The sequence below is a fragment of the Oncorhynchus clarkii genome, chromosome 2, assembly GCF_045791955.1.
Source record: "Oncorhynchus clarkii lewisi isolate Uvic-CL-2024 chromosome 2, UVic_Ocla_1.0, whole genome shotgun sequence".
Lineage (NCBI taxonomy): Eukaryota > Metazoa > Chordata > Actinopteri > Salmoniformes > Salmonidae > Oncorhynchus > Oncorhynchus clarkii.
The window spans coordinates 34,161,919-34,186,756 of record NC_092148.1 but is presented as its reverse complement, the minus strand read 5'-3'; the positions used below and the strand labels follow the sequence as shown (position 1 = coordinate 34,186,756).

The 24,838-nt window shown below is 41.4% G+C and overlaps 1 pseudogene; it reads left to right on the top strand.

Moving 5' to 3' along the window:
- Positions 1–727: 727 nt before the first annotated feature.
- Positions 728–24,838, top strand: part of LOC139381018 (R-spondin-2-like) — an 89,921-nt pseudogene continuing 65,810 nt past the window's right edge.

Genomic DNA, 24,838 nt, shown 5'->3' with positions numbered 1-24,838 from the left:
CCCAAGCATCAGGACCAGTAGTAACCTACCACTTCACCTCGGCTCGAAGCGCAGATGCAGACAATCTAGAGGAGAATCTACTGGCTTTATATCCTTTCCTTTAAACCCCAAGGTAAAACGAGACGTCTGAATGGTGTAGACAAGTTTGTTGAAGTGAAGAAGGACACGCTTTCACCGGGGAAGCAGGTATTATCGGAATAAAACTCGCGTGCATCTCAGGGAGATCACTCGGACCTCTGTTCTCTTCAGAATAACTTTTCATACAAGAGGTGATGCTGTATGCTCCAAATCCACTGTGGCTTTCTGAAGTGGATTTAGACTGTCACATGCAGGTATGTTTCATGTTGTGTTCATTGTTAAACGCAGCTTCTTGCGCTCATTATATTGGAAGGTTATTGCTTGTTTGAGAAGCGTTAGAATGTTATGCATTAATTTCATACCAAGCTCTTTTGTCGAGAATGGAGAATAAATTAACACGTGGGGCAGAATTTTTTTTCATTATTGCAGTGTATTTAAATGCAATAGGCTTAGCCTCCTAAACTCCATAGATCAAGTATTCTTCAAGGGTTTGGATAGATGTTATTATTGTCACATTTGTTATCACAATAACCCATATCTTTATTTTTACAGCACTCAAAGGGACACTTGTGAATGAAGGGTGAACTTCATAAACTTCATAAAATGATATTATTCAGTGGTGAGCTATTATGTTGTCGCTGCTCGTTTAATGTGTGACAAATTGGAATCATTCAAGAAACTGGAGGACACGAACCAGATAATTCATCCCAAACACCACTGGCACTTCTTATTCGAGTCGGAACACCAGCCGTCCAGATGCAGTTTCAACTTTTCTCATTGGCTTTAATCGTGTTGCACTGTATGGAGTACAGCAACTGTCAAACGCAGTCAAATCGCTGGAGGAGGAACAAAAGAGGTAAGTGAAAAATCGTCTATATATGCATATATCATCCTTGCCAATGTGACAGTTGAGAGCGAGAAGTTTTGGATAGTTTCTGAGCCAGCAACATTATAAAAATAAAAATAGACATGGTCGAACAGCTAATATGAAACATTTTGAGACCAAGAGTTGAATCAACATTTGTTGCCATTGAATATCCGGTTCTGCTTATTGATTAGATAATTACCTTGCCAGTTTATTCAGACATAACACGTCGCCTACACGTTGACACTATCATCGCCCTGAGCGCAGTGTATTGATCAGGATACAGTGACCGTCCAGCATCCTGTAGACTAGGGCTGGGGTATTTGATTGAGGTGATGCATTTCTGGTAAGTGCGTTCCTGGATGAGTTTTATGCACTCTGATATTATCAACCAACTGCCACTATAAGATTAAAAGCGCAGAAACAAATGGATTCGAGCCAACTAATATATCCATCCCGCCAAACGGATAGTGCCACAGCGGTGTAAACCAGTAGCCGAGTCTGCCCAGACTGTGGGCATATTTTACAAGGCAACTGTTCGCGACTTCATGAGTTCAACGTGGAAAATATTTTACTAAATTGTAACAAATTGGCTAGACTTCACCACTCAAAGACATAGTTAGTTGTATTACTAGATTACAGGTAATTCTTGAAGTTATGTTTTGGGGACATTTTGGCAAATGCGCAAAATGTGCGTTTTGGACACATAACGGTCATTGTTTGCTGCCAACCCAAGTATGCCTGATAAGATTTGTGATATTGTTATCTGCTTCGCGTTTCTTACATAGTTGCGGTTGGTGAGTCGTTTGGTCAAATAGCCTAGGCTACCCCACTTTGCTTCGGGCTCTCTGTGCTTTTACCTGTCCGACTGTCCGTGCCAACAAAGAGAGGTCTGTGTCTTTAATTAAATGTGGTACTGCTTAGTAGGCTACAGCGACCAGACGGTGAAAAGATGGCAGTGCGGCTCTGTCTATCTATTGTCGAGCGCAGCGGCTTAGGGGGGCGTATTGTGGGAGTTTTAATGAATAGATGCGGAACCCTGTTCCCCTGTCATGAATTCGTCCTCTTCAACCTCCTAAACTGGATTTAATTGATCTCATAACCGCAGAGTTATCTTTGAACAGTTGGTACACGCATAACAATCGCCTCTGGGGATTTAGCCTATTGGTAAAAACAGCAAGGTGGAATGAATGAGCAGACTGTGATATCAGTGTGCCTGCTGCTATAACCCCTGGTTATAGCACAAATACCCTAAACTGAACATGTTAGGTCTATACGGTGTGGTGTGGAGTACAGTAGGATGATCCTCTTCTCAATGCATGTTTTTGGGGGGTTGTAAATTGTAAGGCAATCACACATTTAATCATATGCAAGGCATGCCAGGGGGAACCTCCACTCCTGGCTGCAAAGCCTTCCACTGCCCATCTGCAAATAATCAAGCAATCACTGTAGGGTACTGGCACACACACTTTTCTCTGCTCCTCTATTTTTCTCCTAGGATTGGTGATCTCAGATGCTCCATACTATAATGTTCTTAATGGGATCAAACTTTTTGGCACGGAGTGGAACTGGTTAAGTTTGAGATGCTTATAGGGAGAGAGGCAAATTGATAATGGCATAAGTGTGTGTGTTTGTTTGTGTTTCTGTGTTTGTTGTTGATAGAAGTGGTTGAAATGCTTTTGGCTTTTGGCTAGAGAGGTATAACCCTTGTGTGTGTGTGTGTGTGCAAGAGGGAGGGAGGGAGGGGGTGGTGGCTGAAGGTGAGAGCAAAAGGTTAATTTATACATTTGACCCTGAGGGTGGGATTAGGCTGAGCTGTACACACATTACCGTAAACTCTCTGAACATCTCAAACTGGATGCTCCAGCCCTCAGCAATGTATGGGTTTTGTACAGATAGTTCTTTGGCGGGAGGTGGAGGATTGGTTCCTGTTGTTTTGGAATGGAATGGCCCAACTGAGGCCAAAAGTGACATTTAGCACACTGGCAGGCAGCAAAGCTTTATGTTTTCACTTCCTTCCTTTATTTATTATGGTTATTGAGAGAAGCATGTGAGAGAGATCACTGTTCAATGTGCTCTGAGAGGGTTGAATATTTGTGCCTTGCCCTCGAGGTTCACTATGACAGCTCTACATACAGTATGTCTGGCAAGCAGCAGTAACATAGTGAGGTTTCCAAATCAGTCTGGAATGTTCTGTCCCAGACACATTTTAAAAACTGAATATGGAATTGGTCATGTTAAGCTCCCCAGGCATATATATTTTATGGGTAAAGAAAAATATCCTGTGTGTAGAGGAACAAATGTCTTTACCTTTCAGGCTGAAATAAATTCAAATAAGTTGGCTGAAATAAGTAGTAGAGCCTTTGCCGTTGACATAGAGTATATGATTGGATTAGCTAGGGAAGTGTATGGGAATGCAAGGGTGAAAAGCAGGGCAGTTCTCGTCGGCAACAGTCTGTGTTCAAAGGCAAACTGTAAGAGAGTCAGGCTAAGGCTAAATTAAGGGAATCTGTGGTGTAAATGGTTTGATCATGTCTTGCAAGCAACTCCTATACTCTACTACATGACTCAATCCCCTGTTCCACTGTAGTTATTGTTTTTTCTCTTCATATTAAACCAATGATTTACACCTCCTTACTCCCCTACCCCGCCCACTAAAAAAGGGGAACTCATGCCAATGAAGCCTCCTATGATATCATTGCTACACTCAAGGATATTGGTTTTCATTTTTATTCTCTGGCTAATGATGCCACCTGCTGACTACATAAAAACAGACTCAAGTACCAATGTTGCCTGAAGGAAAAGATGCACCATGGGTCAGGGGAGTTTGTAAATTCACTACTAGGAAAGGAAATGGCTATAGTAGTGAAAGACTGTACAGCACTAGGGTTGCACATTTTGGGGAATATTCAGAGTTGGAAACTTTCCGTGGGAATTAACGGGAATATATGGGAATGAACGGAAAGATATGCAAATTAATATTAATACCATTTAAATGTAGATGTTTTTTGCATTGGATATATTTACCATATATGGAGACAGAAACATAAACCTTTTACCTTATCATAAGTAGACATAATTGCAAATGATTAAATCTTTCCAATAGAAATGTAAAAAAACAATTTAGTTACGAATTGAACTTTAATTAAATGAGTTGACTCTTCACATGGGATGATTTCACTGAACAACAAAAGAAAGGGAACATTGAATGATCCCCAATGATCCATCACATCTCCCAAAAACGTTTTCAACATAGTCTAGATGATAGTCTAGAAACTAAAGCTTTGGTTGTCTTCCTCTCAGGCTTCCATGTCTTCTCCCTGGACCTCCTCAATGTCCACTTCTTGAACATCAGACTCTGAGTCCTCATCTACACTGTCACTTTTCAACCTTGTTGAGGATGGCTCATTGTCAGGCTTAAAAAGCCTAACATTTTTTCGGATTGCCACCAATTTTTCAACTGTTGTATTGGTCAGCCTGTTGCGTGCTTTGGTGTGTGTGTTCCCAAACAAGGACCAGTTGCGCTCTGAGGAGGCTGATATTGGTGGGATTTGGAGGATGATGGAGGCAACAGGGGAAAGAGCCTCAGATCCACAAAGTCCCTTCCACCAGGCGGCTGATGAGATATGCTGGCACTACTGCCATATTGCATCTCCATCCCAAAGCCCTTGCTTGGAGGTGTACTTCGCCAGACTGCCAAGAACCTTGCCCTCATCCAGGCCAAGGTGGCAAGACACGGCAATTATATCACATTATAGGCCTTGTTGATCTCTGCACCAGACAGGATGCTCTTGCCAACATACTTGTGATCCAACGTGTACGCTGTAGTGTCTATGGGCTTCAGGCAGAAGTCTTCACGCTTTTTGATGTATTTCATAACTGCAGTTTCCTCTGCTTGGAGCAACAGTGAAGTGGGCAGGGCAGTACGGATTTCTTCTCTTACATCTGCAAGCGGCGTCTGAACATCAGACAGGATGGCATTGTCTCCCTTAATCCGTGCAATGGCTACTGCTATAGGTTTCAGGAGATTCAGGCTGCTTACCACTCTATCCCAAAATATATAATCCAGTAGGATCCTCTTGATATGAGATCCTCTTGACTGTGATATGGCCATTTCCAAGAGACTGTCAAACATGATGACAACACCACCCCAAAGGGTGATGCTGGGCAGCTTCAATGTGGTGCTCTTATTCTTCTCACTTTGCTTTGTGAGGTAGATTGCTGCTGTAACTTGATGACCATTCACATACCTAACCATTTCCTTGGCTCTCTTGTAGAGTGTATCCATTGTTTTCAGTGCCATGCTGTCCGTGAGGAGCAGATTCAATGCATGAGCAGCACCGCCAATGGGTGTGATGTGAAGGTAGGACTCCTCCACTTTAGACCAAGCAGCCTTCATGTTCGCAGCATTGTCTGTCACCAGTGCAAATACCTTCTGTGTGTCCAAGGTCATTGATGACTGCCTGCAGCTCATCTGTAATGTAGAGACTGCTATGCACTTGTGTCTGTGCTCTTGTAGAATACTGGTTGAGGGGTGGAGATGATGTAGTTAATTATTCCTTGTCCACGAACATTCGACCACCCATCAGATATGATTGCAATACAGTCTGCTTACAGTCTGATTTCTCTATGATTTGCTTGACCTTCACTTGAACTCTGTATCCAGTAAATGAGTAGATAAAGCATGTCTGGTTGGAGGGGTGTATGCTGGGCGAAGAACATTCAGAAAACTCTTCCAATACACATTGCCTGTGAGCATCAGATGTGAACCAGTTGCATACACAGCTTGAGCAAGACAGTCATCAGCATTTCTTTGACTACGTTCCTCCATTGAGTCAAAAGAACATCTGATTACAGGAGGACCATGAGCTGTTGCTATTGATAAGGTGTCTGATTCATCATTTTCACCTCGAATAGAAGTAGAGGGACTTTTGTCAGAGGTTGCTTGTTGTGAGCGCTGAGGGAAGTTTAAGCACTTGGCCAGATGATTCTGCATCTTTGTTGCATTCGTCACATGATTTGGCATAGTATTTGCAAATGTACATAGTTCACTGCAGCTAACGTAGAAGGAAAAGCTATCGCCACACATCAGATAGTGCCCGTGGCATTTTCCTGTAAAGATTAAATGAGAAAAAATAAAAGAATACAATTCTATTGACATATACATAGTTAAGCAGTTACATTAAACAACTCCTTTGTAAGATAAATGTTTTAAAATGAAACATGTATGGAAACAGGTGAATTAAAACTCCTCAGTTAGCAGGCTCAAGCAAGCTAAAACCCACATGGTAGCTAACTAGCAGAAATTGTTAAATTATAAATGATTTAAAACACACTTTGCTGTAGGCTACTATTTACTATTTAACAAAAAAATAATGTATGTCATAAAATATATTCACCCCACCCATTATTGTAATCAAAACTTACCAGAAAGCAGGTAGTCCTTTGCTCAGACAGTGTAGTTGTGTGGGCTCAATAGCATCTCATTGGTGTGCAAGATCTTGAGAATCAGCTGTACATGTGACGGAAGAGTGCACTGCACATGTGATGCACATGCAGAGGGTTGCAATTCCATTAAATTGGGGATAGTTTAACCAAAATATGCCACAAGACCTAGAATTGCCTTGTGTATCCCACATTAAAGGTTTACTATTATAAGCTAACTTTTTTTGATGAATTTAAGCAAAATTCCCCAAATTCCAGGGATTAACTACCCATGGAAAATTTTCCCGAAATTCTCATCAGCCACCTGGTGGAATTGACTATGGATCCGAGGCTCTTTCCCATGTTACCTCCATCATCCTCCAAATCCCACCAACGTCAGCCACCTCAGAGCGCAACTGGTCCTTGTTTGGGAACACACACAACAAAGCACGCAACAGGCTGACCAATACAACAGTTGAAAAATTGGTGGCCATCCGGGAAAATGTTAGTCTTTTGAGCCTGACAACGAGACATCCTCAACAAGCTTGGAAAGTGACAGTGTAGATAAGGCCTCAGAGTCTGATGACATGTTGAAAAGGGTTTTGGGAGATGCGATGGATCATTGGGGATCATTCGATATAACTTTTCTTTTGTTGTTCAGTGAAATCATCCCATGTGAAGAGTCAACTCATTTAATTCAAGTTCAATTCGTAACTAAATCGTTTTTTAAATTGGAAGGATTTAATCGTTTGCAGTTATGTCTACTTATGATAAGGTAAAAGGTTTATGTTTCTGTCTCCATATATGGTAAATATATCCAATGCAAAAAACATCTACATTTAAATGGTATTAATATTAATTTGCCAATATTTCCGTTAATTCCCATATTCCCGTTAATTCCCACGGATAGTTTCCACCTCTGAAAATTCCCCAAAATGTGCAACCCTACTTAGAAGGATATGCCTTACATTTGAGAAATTTAGCAGACACTCATTCAAAGCCCTAATTGCTCCTTTAAGTAGCTAAGTGCCTTGGTCAAGGGCACATCAGCTGATTTTTCACTTAGTACTGGCCCAACACTCTTAACCGCTAGACTACCTGCCGCCCTGAAAGCACTCAGACCGCACTTGCTAATTCTCTGTATTTTCTGTGAGAGAAATGGATACAAATAGCATGACTGTAAGTCCCTTTGGATGAAAGCATCTGCTAAATGTCATATTATTATATATAAATAGTATGACTGTCTATTAAATAGCTTATTGTCCCTCTTATTGTTTGGTGGACATGAAGCCATTTTAAACTGACTCCACGAGGCCACTCTTAAAGCAGCTTTGCCACTCTGTCTTTGGAAAAAGTGAAAAGGGGTCCGTCTTTTAACAAGGCCTTTTCACATAATGCCACTCTAATCCACGGGATGGGCGCCCTGTATCCTGTTTGTGTGCACGCTCTCTCCTAAGCCAGGAGCACTGTGTGACTTTTTATTCCACAGCAGCAGTGCGTTTCTCCTGGCTGGTTATGAAGGAGCCCTGTACGTTGTGCACCGGCGTGTCTCCGCGCAAAGCGGCACATGGAACGATCACTTTACAGAAACGCTGAAAAGCAATCCGGGGTTCGTGGTGTGGAATAGCGGTAACCCCCATCCTCCTAAATGTTGCTCCTTGCCGAGGAGGTTTTTAAAGATGAGAGGGGGTGGAGGGACGGGAGAGAACATATTTAAGCAGATCAGCTGGATGTGGCTGAATGTGAGCAGCATCACCTGAGAGGGATTACTGCTCGCCAAGTCTTGACCTGAGCCCCGGCTGCAGCGTGGAGGAACCGTGTTCCCTTTCTCTTCCCAGGACCCATCAGCCAAGCAGTTAATGTGTGGGTGTGTGTGTGTGTGCATGCATGCAAGTGTTTATGCAGGTGTGTTTTTGTGTTTGGACAGTGCCAATTTTGTGGAAAATCATGGCAGGTAATTCAAGTTTTCAGCATTGACAAATAAATTCAGTAACATTTGCGGCGAGGTCAGTCTGGTGGGACCCACTAACCCAAGCATGTCCATCCTGTCTGTAGTGTAGCAGACCTACTAGGTCTCATTCACAGCCGTATCAAATGAAGCCGGTGAAAGGGTCCTCAGTCCTCAGTGCACCGATGCCATGCTACACTGGTGGAAATCCCCCAGAGGAAAAAAACAACACAGGTGTCATGAACTTGTAGTCAGGCTCAGAGAGATTCCTCAGGACCCACGTGACAAGCTGTGGGTTATCTGTTTCTGTTTTGTCTTCATTTTCTCTCACCACAAAAAAATAACATTGTCTATTCACCCTCTGCCTATTCACCCTCTGCCTATTCACCCTCTGCCTAGCCCCCTTCACCCTATAAACTCAATAAGCCCTAATTAATTGAAATGGGCACCGACACGTAGCTTTCTGATTTCGATGGCAGTGTAGTAAGTTTGCGAACTAGAGGGCTTAGGTTTTTCCACTTTCTCTCTTCTTTTTTTTGTGCGCTGTTTCGTGTCTGAGCGAAGACTGAGGAAGATCCATTTCACACAGAGGAGAAGGCTGGTTTTATACACTTCTACACGTTTCCATTTATCAGGTCACTGCAGAGAAACAGTCATTGTGTGTAGATTTGGTTCCTGTTTTTTTTTTTTTTTTTTCTCTGGGAAATACACAAGATCTTCTCTTCCACCCTCAATCATTGTCATCAGAGGATCCCATATGTTGGCAACACTAAATGCCAAACAGATGTTTTTCTTTCGGGCTACATTTTACCACACTGTGAAAGTTCATTTTCGGAAATGTGAAGTAAAATGGACTTATTATATGAATCTTGTAATACAGTCCATATTTCCCAGTGGTGATTGGAAACTCCAGAGCTGGAGACAAAAGGTCCAGTGTCCCTTTCGAGTGCGAGGGAAATTTTGCAACCCTCACCTATGTTATTCTCACAATAGCACGCCTGCCTACAGCAATTACACCTTAATACGTTTTCCTATAAAGCTACTAAATATGGCCAGCCAGTTTGGTTCGATACTCTTTGAGTTTATTGGGCCATAAAAGTCATCATGTGGGGATCGTTTCTAAGTGGTGCGAATAAAACAACAAAAAATAAGCATTTAAACACAAAAGTGAGTCATGCGAGGGCTTCGGAGGTAGGTGAGAGGACCAGAGACAGAGAGAGGGAGGCCCTCGTCAACTAACCTCTCACTATACTCATGTGAAGACACTCAAGCATTTACTCAGAACAGTGTATTGATAATATGGTCATAATTGGTGTGATTCTTAAGTAATACTATAAGTATTTTATAGTTGTCATAGACTCCAGCCACCCCAGTCATAGACTATTCACTCTGCTACCGCACAGCAAGCGGTACCGAAGCGCCAAGTCTAGGTCCAAGAGGATTCTAAACAGCTTATATCCCACACTCCTGAACATCTAATAAAATGGATACCCAGACTATTTGCTTTGCCCCCCCCCTCTTTTACGCCGCTGCTACTCTCTGTGTTGTTATCATCTTTGCACAGTCACTTTAACAACTCTACCTACATGTAGATATTACCTCAACTAACCGGTGCCCCCACACATTGACTCTGTACCAGTACCCCCCTGTATATAGACTCACTGTTGTTATTTTACTGCTGCGCTTTAATTACTTGTTACGTTTCTAATCGCTTATTTTTTAAACTGCATTGTTGGTCAGGGGCTCGTAAGTAAGCATTTCACTGTTGTATTCGGCACATGTGACTAACATTTTGATTTGAAGTATGGGGATCACTATAAAAAATGAGGGCATATGTTAAGAGGTTGAAAGCTGGAACTTGATTGGCCAGCATTTTAGCAGCCGTTGGGCTGCAGGTGATTAACATCACCACTCCTAGGGACATAGGCAGGGAGGGAATAGGGATGGTCCAGTGTTGTACTACTGCAGTGAGACGCATATCTGACTCTTGTTTGCCATGTCTGTGTGTGTTTGTCTCCGTGTGCCTGCAGACTAGTACCTACTTTGGATCGATCTCTGCAAGGCCCTGGTAACTTGAGATCAGGAGCCCCCCCTCGCCCTGACAAATACAGAGGCAGGCAGACAAGCGTGTGGGGTTGGTCTTTGGCTCTGCAGAGTATTTACATCCACGCCTGCTCTAATGGCTGCTACAACAACAGACAGGGAGGCATGGTGGAGCTGTGTGATCCAGAGAGCAGAGCAGGGCTCTCTCTACCCCCTCCCCACCCTTTATTAAGACTAGACAGATGGACATGCCTCCTTTTTCCCTCCTCTCTGCTTTTATTGGACCTCCTAATTATGCTTACACGCCACATCAAAATAAGGCCCAGCATGCAATGCCTTTGGTATAGGGAGGAAGTGAGCCGGTCAGATGCAATAAACCGTCTCACTGCTTGGAACTTGCCTGTAATTTAGGAATCCGCCGGACATGATGTACTGTACTGGAGGTGATGGTGGTGGTGCTCCGAACCCACCCACTGCGTGAGGCTGCTGGATTGATGAATGCAGCTGGGGGTATGGCTGGGGCTGGACCTGCGGCTTGACTGAGGCTGGGCTGGGCTGCGGGTAGGGCTGAGGCTGGACCTGCGGCTTGACTGAGGCTAGGCTGGGGGTAGGGCTGGACCTGCGGCTTGACTGGGGCTGGACTTGCTGCTTAACTGGGGCTGGGCTGGGGCTGGACCTACGGCTTGACTGGGGCTGGGCTGGGGACAGACCTGTGGCTTGGCTGGGGCTGGACCTGCTGCTTGACTGGGGCTGGGCTGGGGATAGGGCTGGACCTGTGGCTTGACTGAGGCTGGGGGTAGGGCAGGGCTTGGATCTGAAGCTAGAGCTATAGGACATGGACAGGGGCATGACTTGGGTTGAAGCTTAGGCTGGGATATTGGACTTGTGCTGTTTGGGGCTGGGACTAAGCTGGGGCTGGAACCAGGGCAGTATTTGTATTTACTAAGGATCTGTGCACTAGGTTGGATCTAGGATTAGGTCTCGGGCTGGGGCCAAGTGCTGGTAGTCATTACAGGGCCCTGATGCTGAGTTTAGAGAGCGAGAGAGAGATTGTCGAGACGAACCAATGAGATGCCTCATCAATAATCTAATTAGGCTCACTATGTTGCTTCTATTAACAATGTTGACAGTTGACAGTCCCATACTGAAAAGGACTGTCAACACAGCCCCGTCATTCTGCTCTAACAGAAGTGAACAGAGCACTTTAGCCATGCCATGCACAAACCACATGGGTGACACTGGCAGTATATACAGTATGTATTTACAAAGTTGTAGATAGAGAGTGAACAGTGATATATTCTCACCAAGTGCTGAATATGAAATGTCCCATTTAGATGCACTAAGTTACTTTCTCTGGATGATTACCCTGGCAAGACCCAAATACAGTGAAGGCAGAGCTAGTTAAAACCATGGTTCCTAATCCTGTGTACGTGGGGCGTCTGATGCATTCTGCTGGGTGGAAGGCATCTGAACAACCGTTCTACTCTCCCTCAGACCTTGTCAGAGATGGAATGCATCCCGAGTCATTCCACATAGGCCCAGACATAAGACTGTCTGTAATATAGCTTACTGCATGGTTGGGTTTTGGTCAGTGTGTGGTTGTGGTCATTGTTGTTGCTTGTCTTGTTGTTGTCTGTGTTGACTCAAAGTTCATGTTCATTTGTGTGCTTTGCTCTGGCTTTATGCCACACAGCCGGGACACACAGAACAGACAGAGATGGAGATAGAAGGAGAAATAAACCATGTTTAAGTGTAATCTAGGGAAATTTACAAGCCGCGTTAAGATTTTAATGTCGCGTGTGGCTACCTCACATTTCCAGCTTGTTTGGTTACTGAGTATGCTTTGTTGTGGTACTTTTATGCATTCTCGACTCCATTCAGTTTTTTTTTTTTTTTGCTAACTTGGTTTAGGGACCAGACAGTGGAGCAAAACTGCGGTAGGGATGATTGGTGAAGAAAATGTGAAAGGAGAAAAAAAAGAAAAAACTGATTTCACATTCTTCAAATTCCTGTCTTTTTCTTACAGCTATTTGTATTACATCTTGGCCGACTTCTCCTTAACTCAATATGATTTTTTTGGAACGGCAGCCAGGTCTCATGAGCACACTGTGTAAACAACTTTCACAGACAGGAGCCCTAACTAATAAGTGTAAGTAGGCAGGGGTCACATGTAGTTTACATACTAATGGGTTTCGAGATGGCAGGGCCATGATGGGGTAAGGGACAGTAGCTGGATAGGGCTGGATATCATCATTACAGCACAGTCGCTTGTACATGCGCACACTCACACACTGTATAGTATGTGTATGGTTTTAGTAAGCAGTGTTTGGTTGAAAACAACTAACACAATTTAAATGAAAGAGCCAGGAGAAGGATTATACCTAAAACCCATCAGCTTTTAAGGATGTAGAGAAGATACACTCTTAGAAAAAAGGTGCTATCTGGAACCTAAAAGGGTTCTTTGGCTGTCCCCAAAGGAGAACCCTTTGCAGAACCCTTTTTGGTTCCAGGTTAGGGTTGCAAACCTACCGGTAAGATAAAGGAAACTTGAGTAATTAACAGAAAATGTATGGCAATCTTGAGTAACTTTGGTCATTTATAAAAATGTATTCATATACAACATTTATTTATTATATCTGTGTCCATATTTTCCATGAGTTTCTAATAGATAGACCATATGGTTCAAGAGAAAATAGCCAAATTAATGAAAAAAAGCATTAACTCTTCCAAATCTTCCAAATATTGAATCCACCAGTTTGATACCTAAACATTGACAACAAATACATATTGACATGGTCAAATAATTAAAAAGAATATAAAGAACATTTCATGCTGAAACCCTCATATTTAACATCAATGGTATTCACTAAATTGATGGTTTGTATTTAGGATAATGCTTTTTCAGCTTTGTCATTATTTTTTATTTTAAAATTCTTATTTCATATGTTTTACATGTGATAAGGCCACACAGGGACAGAGATTATTACAGACACCTGTGATAATCTGAAGTACTCAAAAGGGCCACTAGATGTCTTGTGGTAGATTACATAAAAACCTTGAAAGATACCAAAATTCTAGAAGTTTACTGGTAAACTTACAAAGCTTCCAGTAGTATGCCCCCCCCCCTTTTGAACTCTATTCCATGTAGATCCCTTACAGAGGGTTTACATGGTCTAGCCACTTGAAACTCAAAGAAAATATGGAAACAAAAAGGGTTCTAAATGGAACCATAAAGGGTTCTCCTATGGGGACAGCAGAAGAACTGTTTTGGAACCCTTATTTTTAAGAGTATAGTTTTCTAAGGATGTATGGTAACCCTACCACAACAGGGCTAGGAATTCCACCAGGCAGGATTGTTTAGACAAGAGAAGAGACTCCTGTGGTTTGAGTTATCATAACTCCTTAGCACAACCAGTGGCTTGGGTAATAGCAGCGGCTCTTGCATAAAAAACAATTTGTTGTTAATTTGTAATAGTAATTAGTGTGGCATGTTGACACCTGCCAGGTAGGGACTTAGCCTACTCTAGGCCGTTGACTTCATTGTAATAAGACACTAAGGTCTTACATGCCACCCATGTCTTTGGATGGAAGCCACCCCCTAATTCACACGTATCGCATTATTTATCCTATCTAACACGTTTTGTTTGTTCGTTTTTTTAGGAACTCGGTCCGGGTCTCAACTTACTGTTGAGTTAGAATAGTAGAATACACAAGGTGCAATTTCTAAATTTGGTCGTGCATCAGCAGTTTTGTTCTTGTCATGTCAGTCACTGACAGTCACTCACCTGTCAGCAAAAAAAAAAAAAAAATTAGTCTAGCCAGCTATCTAAACTTGTAGTAATCATGGTCGAATTACTGACCGAGTGGTCCCCATTGGTTTTGTTAGTCACTCTCACTCAGATATCATATTCAAAGCTGCAAATATTTCTCTCCAAAATATGGCAAAATGTGATAAATTGCTGTAAATTATAGCTGTAAACTGCAAATGTTTCACATTTTTTTCACTTAGGGCCCTCAAAAGGCATGACTGCATGTGTGGGAATGCAGACCCGCTAGCCACTGCGGCCCCTCGTGATTAGTTCCTATTTTTTGTGGCCCCCAACCCCATCAAATTTGCCCATCCCAACCATCCATGTGAATTAGACATATGGTTCACTATCCTAATTTGAACACCTATTGCACATACCATACTGCCCCAAGAGGTGCAGTGTTTAAAAATGTTTCTGTACTTTGCCATCCGATTTCATTACTTCTATCGGAAATGCTCTCTAATAGTCTTATACACCTTTCAAACCAATATGTTTTCCCTCCAACTTTAGCATCCCACCAAGTTTTTTGCTCAATTTTCTTTATATGTGAAAGGTATTGCCAGCAATAAAGCCTCTACTTTTATTTTCCGCCAACCGACCTAGTCATGATTGCAGTAAAGTTCTGCCTACGGTATGAAATGTAGCCGTAATGCTGAGGCGGCATTGACACGCACTACGCTCTTAATGTTCGCTCGGCAGCGCCGGTTACTACCATTCTCCTGCCAATTTTAAACTTTGCGAGGCATGTCACTTCACCCATCTTTTCTCATAGCCCACCGCATGCAGTGTTTTTCTCAACCACAACAGGATGTATCCATAAAGAATTACTGTTCCACTAAATAACGGAAATATTGGAATAAAGTAGGCTAATGCAATTTAAGTCATCAAATTTTTGCTGACTGAAACTCAGGATGAAAGTCATCCAATTGTTAGAATACATTTGAAGCAACAGCCTATCCGCCAGCGTGTGTTCACTATTTCAGCACCGTATCACGCTTTTTTTTTTTTAGACAAGCGTGGAGACTCGTCTTGATAAATCCACATTTGAATGTTGGTTAGGCTACAATTAGTCTGTAGAAATGTTAGCTATGTTGAGGTGAACGCTGCTGATGATCATCTTGTCTAGTTGGCTCATGTATTAGCACTGGTGAACATTGGTCAGCATGTTATGTAGCTTAACAAGTGGATTATGTTGCTCTTCACTCGCAGTTGCTTAGTAGCCTACTCCCGACCAAAAGCCTATGACACGTCTTAATCAATCAATGTGATTTTGTTTCATTGAATCAGCGTCTGTGTTGACTGTGATCAGGGTAGCCTAAGTGTCTTGTCTGTTTTAATGAACACAATAACTATTGATTTCATGGCACAGACATGTAGCGTATAGGCTGCACAGACAAGCAACATAATTCAACTCAAAATATGTCATTCTATTATTTTGAAAATAAATTATTAGTCTTATGTTTCTTAGGACCTGCCTAAAACAAATTAATAATGGATTGTGATGGTATTGGCAAACGACTACTCAAACTCATGTGCACGGAGATATAAAACGCTTATCTCAACAAGAATGTGGTAGAAATGGGACATATTTATTTTTATTTTTTACAGGTAACATACCATGAAGTCTATCTGTTCTGCCCCTGAACAGGCAGTTAACCCACTGTTCCTAGGCCGTCATTGAAAATAAGAATTTGTTCTTGCCTAGTTAAATAAAGGTAAAATAAATACATTTAAAAAAGGGTAAGAAACAGTCCTCAATTACTAAAGTTTGAAAACCCAAGGCAGTGCAATGCTCTCTCTCTCTCTTTCTCTCTCTCTCTCTTTCTCTCTCTCTTCTCTCTCTCTTCTCTCTCTCTCTCTCTCGTGAAAGGTGGTGGTGGGATTGGCGATATTGGAGCCGGGGAACAATGCTTTGAAGTTGGCTTTTTGTGGCGTGGACCATGTGTGAAAGTAAGACCGTGTCTCAGGCACCCCCCCCCCCTGTGGAACGCTCTCACTTTTGACCCTGTGGATCACCTCAGATCTCCCTCCAGGCCGCAGGGCCGAGCGGGGGTGTGAGGTTGTATGTTGTTAAAGGGTTAATGAGGTAAAACTGTGTGGCACGGTTCATGTTCACCCAGTGGAGAGAGGGAGGGCCGTAGTGATAGTCAGTGTGACTATGTATACAGTGTGCGTGCAAGGCTCTAAAGTGCGACCATTTTGGTCGCATATGCTCCTAAATATTTTGCACAAAAAATGTTTACCAGAATAATTGTTGTTATGATTAGGCTTTGCTGTACCACTGCCTCCAAGTGCCATACCCCTCGGGCCCGGAGAGCAAATCAAGTGCACCTATAGGCCTACGGCTGGCTAATCAGATAGCTCAGATTACCTTGTCTGCAGCTTCCTCGAGCGACGATACTATGAGAAGTTGTATAACCAAGACTAGAGACCCAGCTAGCACATTAGGTTCCTTGGAAGATGTGGGAACGTATTTTTTTTTGGTTTACCATTGGTTCTGGGAACGAAGCCATACGTTTCCTGACCGGTTAAACGGAAGTGAACATTTCACCTTCTTCTTGGAACGTTTATTTTTTAGGTTGATAACATTTTACTCTTGTTCCTTGAAAGTTTTCCTGGGAGGTTTTATTAATGGTCTGAGAATGGATATTATAGATTATTTGGAGGTTTTTAACTTACTTCCTTAACTTTCACTGAATGTTTCAGTAAGCCTTTTAATAACACTGCTAGCTTATTTTTGGTTAACTTTTTTTGAACTCCAAGCACAGATAGAACATGGAAACTCATTTTTCTTTAATCATGGAAACATTAATTTATTATTGTGACACGGCATCAGTGAGATTCAAACCTATAATCCTCTGTTCATGGATTTGGTCCACTATCCCACCAGGATGAAGCTAGCATTCCATGTCTTTTTTACACATACAAAGCTGTTCATTTATTTTTGTCTATTCAAACAGACCCCATTTCAAAGGAAACAAGCACTCATTAAGATCAGGTGTGGCCAATTAGTGGGTGAGGCCAACACACCAGAGCACACTGAACAAGATAGAGGATAGAAAGAGTTTTGTTAATGCTCAGAACGGAATGGATGTTTTTAAATAACATTCTTAGAACGTTCTCTGAACGTCGCTAGTTTTCTTGAGGTTTTTATGGAACATTAACGTTCTCGGAACAATGAGAACATGACTTTAAATGGAACCATGAGTAAACCTGTAGGAAACATAATGCTGATGTACTGAAATTCCCACAGAATAACGTTGTTTCTTATGTTATTGGAACAATTTGAAATAGAACCATGAGGAAACCTTTAGGAAACGTTATGCTGAAAGTACTGAAATTCCCACAGAATAACTTTGTTTCTTTACATTCTCTGAACTATTTGAGAACATTCTCAATGTCACACAAGTTGGAGAACTTTCCTAGAACATTATCAAAATTGAAATGAAATGTAACCATGTTTGAATTTTTAGGAAACATTCTGTTAAAGTAATGAAATGCCAAGAAAATAACTATTCCCAGAAAGTTGTGGAAAGGTTGTATGCAAAATATTCATAGGACAACCACGCTCTAAGAAACATATGGTTCTCAGAATGTTATGTACTAAGTGGGGAGAGACTGTCAGGAATATAGCAAAGAGCTGCTGTTTTTAAGAGCAGTTCATGTTAATATTCAGAACTGTCAAATCTTTTTAGTCAACACTTTTATAAGCCATAAAATGAGCTTCTCTCTTCAGCCACTCGCACTTTAACCACCACTGCAATGAACGAATAGCAATATGTATTGAAAGTCTTGCATTGTTAATATTAGCGCATGAGGCTGAAATAATCAGCTAGAAGAGCGTGCTCACTGGGCACAGACGTCAATTCAACGTCTATCCCACGTTGGTTCAATGTAATTTCATCGGAATTACTTGGAAACAACGTTGATTCAACCAGTGTGTGCCCCTTTTTGGTCACGGTCAGTCTCGGCGGAGGGATGGTGAGAGCCTCTACTGCTCCCTCCTTCTGCTGAAACTGACCATGTTGTCTGCATCTGATGGTCAGTTTTAGCAGAAGTCCAGTAAAATATATATATATTTTTTTTTAACCTTTTAGGCAAGTCAGTTAAGAACAAATTCTTATTTTCAATGACAGCCAAGGAACAGTGGGTTCGGTTCAGTGGGTTCCTGCCTGTTCAGGGGCAGAACAACAGATTTGTACCTTGTCGGCTCGGGGGTTTAACTTGCAACCTTCTGGTTACTAGTCCAACACTCTAACCACTAGGTTACCCTGCCACCCAACGATTTAAATGAATGCTCACTCAGTAACTGCCCAAATAAAGGAAACACTTGAATAAATGAGGGATACAAAGTATAATGAAAGCAGGTGCTTCCACACAGGTGTGGTTCCTGAGTTAATTGAGCATCTAATGTCCCATCGTGCTTAGGGGTCATGTATAAAAATGCAGAGTTTCCCATTATTTTGGCTACCATGGCTAGAAGAAGAGGTCTGTTACTTTGAAAGAGGGGTCTTAAAGGAGCATGTGCAAGCGTGTGTGTCACCAGATCTCAACCCAATTGAAAATGTATGGGAGATTATACCACCATCAACAAAACACCAAATTATGGAATTTCTCGTGGAAGAATGTCGCATCCCTCCCATAGAGTTCCATACACCTGTAGAATCTATGCCATTTTTTTTTATCTGCAGTAAATCTTAGCTTGCAGGTGTTTGTATAAACATTTTAGCTTTATTAGTGTCTAGGGCACATCATTGTGCTTCAGAAGTAGATAGAATTCATATAGACCCAATATAGGCTTTATCTCAATCAATTAAAAAAAATCTGCTTTTCTTGTGTTCCTAAATGTTATGTTGTGCTCCTACATTTTTTTAGGTTGGAGGCATCAGTGCTACCAATTGATGTTAATTTAGAACCCTGTGTGTGTGTGTGTAGTGTGTGTTCATTTGTGTGGATGTTTTTGCTTGTTTGGGATGCCTCAAATAGACCCGAGCCCTCAGGGATGTTTATTTTCATGCTACAATAGCAGGGAGAATCTTGGTACCCATCTACCTTTTCCTTCAGATGTGAAGAACCTAAAGTATCCATGGCTGGTAGAGTAAAATATGCCAGACTGAGCCATGCTACACGTGGTGCAAAAATGCCAAGCATGTATGCCCATGTCCACTCTTCATAGGCTGTCATGTCCCCTCTCATCTCATTCCGAGCGTTGCAAGAAACCCAGGACTCATACACCATGTGCCACACTCAAACACCATGTGGGAGTGAATTACTGGGACAGCACATTGAGCTACAGGTGTGAAAATTAGGTGTGAGGTTTATGTGTGATAAATTACCAACAGGTGTGCTAATTTAAGCCACTTCCCCTCCATCCATCTCATTCTATTTTTTTCCCCTTTTCAGAGAGAGGAAAACACATTTCACTCGCAGCTTGAGAGGAATTCTGGGAGTGGAAAATACCAAATATAAAAAAATTCCCCCCCAAAAAAGGGCGAAAAGAAAGAGAAACATAAACCACAGGGCAGAAACATAAACCACATGCTTGTGTCTTCGAGCAAGGCCAGAGAGTGATAAGATCCATTGTGTTGAGTCACCCATTAACTCTCTGTTATCCTGCTCTGGAGAGTAGTAAACCCTGTAGCACCTGCACAGACCTACATATTGGCCATACTGGCATCTAAACAGCATAGCAACATGACAGAGGCAGATGCTGTATAGAACAAGAGCACCGTGCCAGTCAGTAGCTGGAAGATCATTCAGAGTGATAGGAATAGAAGTAGATCACAGAGCATGCTCTTGAGGAGATGTTCCACAGAGGGACATCTATACATGGTTATAAATGCATCATGTAATGAAGTTAGTTTAATCGAAATGTCCAAAACAGTCATGCTTTTTAATGGGATGTTTAAGTAATGTGATTAATGACGTTAAATAGTATTGCTGTTGCTTCTACTTTCCTCTGCGGATTGTACCATAAAGCATTTGATGGGACCTCATGTAGAGATGACACTGACTTGTCAACTGCACATCAAGGCAGTTCTCACTGCTTTTCCTTTTGCAATTCAGTTCAAATGAAGCTATGAGTCTTTTCAGTCCTTTAAAAGGCACAATCCTTCATTCATTTTCTTTATTATGCTAGAGGTATTCTTTTGAAGCTATACGTTCTGAGTTGACAACGACTATTGTTAATAGAGTTAAAAAAAAAAAAAGATACATTTTGGGTTAAGACAATTGTACTAAGTTAATGGGGCTTTATAAGTTATATTCTTATAGAATCAAATGGGTATATATTATTAATTCATTGAAATGACCACATCTGTAGGATATTGCAAATTGCACCTTTAATGTGACACTTCCACCGTACAGCAGGATCTCAACCAACTAGCCGACTGTTCAGAACAAAACAAGATGAGGCTCAACCCAGCAAAGTGCATGTATACCTGTTTCAGCCATAATCCTGACCCACCTCTGCCATTACCCGTCGCCGACCACACACTTGAGGTGGTGTCCAGTGCCAAAGCCCTCGGTGTGACATTCCAAGCCAACCTAAAACGGGAAACACACATCTCCGACATTACCACCAAAGGGATCCAAAGACATGATGAACCGTCTTCGCCACTTCAACCTTCCCTTGAAGACCTTCTGACAAACTACATCTGCTTTGTCAATCCAGTGCTATAGTACATCTCATATTTTTCTATTTTATATACACTTACGTAGGCCTATGTATGCTGCAATTGATGTTTTTAGCTGCAAATGTGTACAGTCCAAAATAAAACACACACACACCACCGTTCAAAAGTTTAGGGTCACTTAGAAATGTCCTTGTTTTTTAAAGAAAAGCTCATTTTTGACCATTAAAATAATATCAAATTGATCAGAAATACAGTGTAGACATTGTTACTTTTGTAGCTGGAAACTACAGATTTTTTATGGAATATCTACATAGGCGTACAGAGACCCATTATCAGCCAACATCACTCCTGTCTTCCAATGGCACGTTGTGTTAGCTAATCGAAGTTCATCATTTTAAAACGCTTAATTGATCATTAGAAAACCCTTCTGCAATTTTGTTAGCACAGCTGAAAACTGTTGTTCTGATTAAAGAAGCAATAAAACTGGCCTTTTAGGCTAGTTGAGTATCTGGAGCATCAGCATTTCTGGGTTTGATTACAGGCTCAGAATGGCCAGAAACAAAGACATTTCTTCTGAAACTCGTCAGTCTATTCTTCTTCTGAGAAATGAAGGCTATTCCATGTGAGAAATTACCAAGACACTGAAGATTTCATACAACGCTGTGTAGGCAGAGTTCCTCTGTCCAGTGTCTGTGTTCTTTTGCTCATCTTAATATTTAATTTTTATTGGTCAGTCTGAGATATGGCTTTTTCTTTCCAACTCTTAATAAAATGGTCACCCAGATGAACTGTTTCTAATACAGCAAACAAAAAAATCCAAAACATTCCACTCAACTATGTCGAATGCCTTTTCGGCATCGAGAGAGACAATGAGTGCAGGGCCTTTAACTCTGCAAAGGTGGTTTATCATATTCAAAGCACCTCTCACATTGTCCGTTCCAAATCTGGATTTGACAAAGCCAGTCTGATCAGGTTTAATGAGGTCTGGAAGTATGACCTCCAACCTGTGCGCAAGTGTCTTAATGATTATTTTGACATCAACTCCCAGCAAACTGATAGGTCTAAACAAAGAGCAGTTTAATGTGTTTTTGTCATTTTTTTAGTATCAGGATGCAGATTTCCACGACTATTGAACATATCATTTAGAGCAGCCATATCTCAGGCCAGAACTTCTTGTAAAACTCTGCAGAGAAGCCGTCTAGGTCGGGTGCCTTTGCCAGGAGGCATGCCCTTAATTGCCTGAGGCGGCAGGTAGCCTAGTGGTTAGAGAGTTGGGCCAGTAACCGAAAGGTTGCTGGCTTGAATCCCTGAGCTGACAAGATAAAATGTGTCGTTCTGACCCTGAACAAGGCAGTTTACCAGGGAACAGTTGGTTGTCTGTTATTGTAGATAAGAATTTGTTCTTAACTGACTTGTCTAGTTAAATAAAAGGTAAAAAAAAAAAAACTATTTAAAACATTTACTTTTTCACAAACTAGGTGTAAAGGGGAGCATTTACTCTATTTCTATGCTCATCTGATATAGTGGGCAAGATGATCTTATTCAGATATTTTGTCATTGTTGTTGTTCGATCTTGTACATTGTGAAGTATAAAGAGATTTATAGAAGTCGCAAAACTTATTATTGACAAGCAACGGATCATAAGTGGAGCCATCTGCCATCTTTATAGACTTAACAAATAACAGAATGAAAGATTGATTAAGTTGGTGTGCAAGTAGACGTCTTGGACGGTTACTGAACTCAATATTTTTGCTTGGTGAAAATGCTTACATGCTTTGTATGCTCTAAATTGAGTTTGGCCTTAGCACAAGCTAGTGAATTCCAGTTCGCCTGGGTTGGTTGTTGTTTATGAAAATATTCTAAATGCTTTACTTCAGCTTCCAATTTTTCCCTATTTTCAATTCTAAGCTTCTTGATCAGAGGGGCTTGAGAAATGATATTAACCCTTATGGTTACTTTAGCAGCATCCCAGATTGTTGCAGCTGAGACAGGAGAGAGAAGATTGTCGAGCCAATAATAGTGATCATTTATCTTTTATCACAGAGCAGAATCCTTTAATGTTAAGCAGAGATGTATTAAGTCTCCAAAATCTCATTTTGGGGATTATTTTGCAAATGTCAATAGTTATATACACTGGGGCATGGTCAGAAATGTTTATAGAACCAATAGCACATGACTGGACAACATGCATGTAAGTAGAGGGCATAAACAAATAGCCCAATCTAGAATATGAATTATGGGGTCTTGAGTAAAAGTATAGTCTCTGACATTAGGATTTAGCTCTCTCCATACATCTATTAAACCAGATGAATCACGAACACTTCTGAGAGCATTTGAGGCTCTATTATTTGAGACTGGAGCAGTTGATGATTTATCCAATTCACCCAAAGTACAATTGAAATCTCCTGAAATAAACGCAAGTCCCTTGCAGTGCTGATTAAATAATGAAATAATGCCAGACATACATTTGGGGGAGTCTGTATTCGGGCCATATACATTTAGTATAGTAGTATGTTGTATATTCCCTGTAATCAAAATAAATCATGCTTCAGGGTCTGCTTCAGGGTCTGTATCTTGGTGCTCCAATATAAATGGGACATGTTTGGTTTGAACTAAAGAAGAAAAGTACACCTGGCCCACCCAGTCCCACTTCAGTTTATCATGTTCTGTTAAATGGGTCTCCTGTAGCATAGCAATTGAAACCCTTTCCTTTTTTAAGAATGTTAGAATTTTCTTCCTCTTGACCACATGCTTACTGCCCCAAACATTCCAGGAGACTGGTTTAAATTAACTGTTTATGTTACAGTAGTATTAAATAATAACTTAACCCAGACTGAGTAGTGCATAACAAAAACAAAACATTTGTGTAACCCTAAACTAAAATAACACATAAAAATACAATTTAGAAAAACCCCATTGCTGAGTCCCCAAATGACAGACCCCAAAAACAGTACCTACCGTGTTTTCTGTCACATTACTAAAATCCCACTAAGAGTTTTTAATAAAAAAGACAGTTTCACTATGTCCTATGTTGAATAATGGGGAATTAACATAGGTCTGTGGACATGTGGAGGAAAAATGAATAACCTAAAACGTTCAATTGTCCTAAGCATTAGCGCTATTGTACTCACATGCACTTAACCGAACACACACACACACACACCATAGTCACATGTAGCCTAGCCTATATAATACATAAATAAAAATACAAATTGCGGTCCTGAAGTAAAATGAACATAGCCTAGTAATTACGGCCCTTTGTCTACCTTGACGCCCAACTAAAGGAGCAAATGAACAGGAACGTCATAGGGATTTGGCTTATTCATTCATGAATAAAAAAAAATGAAAATGAACCTCAGTTCTATAAATGAAAATCTTAGTTACATTACACCATACCGCTTATTAACTATTACTTTGTATAACATGGCATGGTAGACAGTTCCATTCCGAGGTAGTCAGCCTATCTATATAAATAGGGCAAATAAAAGTTACTCACGTTCACGTCCCATAAACTGACCATGTGTGCACCCTAATAACATACCTTGCAGCGGACCAGCATTGCTCTGGGAGGGCGACGGGGCTGTGGGTTTGCCGCTAAAGTGTGATGCGCCCTGTCGATGACTGGGGGCCTGTCAAACGTCTCTCCGCCGAGGACGTCTTGCAGGAAAGAGGCCATGAACTCGGTAGGATTGCGCCCTTCCGTCCCTTCTGGGATTTCGACTACACGTATGTTCTGTCTCTGGGAATGGTTTTCCTGTTCATCTAGACTAACCTTTAGCTTTACGATCTCGGAGGTAAGCTCGTCGTTTTTGGTCTCCAATTCGGTAAGCCGCTTATTGATGACGGTCTACGACATTTCCCTATCCTTTATTTTTAGTGTTTGTGTCGCGAGTGTTGTTTGTAGTGTCACCATAGTTGACTGGACTTGTGTCGTAATTTCAGCTCGTAGACTTGACCACAGAAGAACGAAGTTGAGTCATGAAATCAGAGCGTAGTGTAGCCATATCTGCGCAGATGGTGACTAGCATCTCCATAT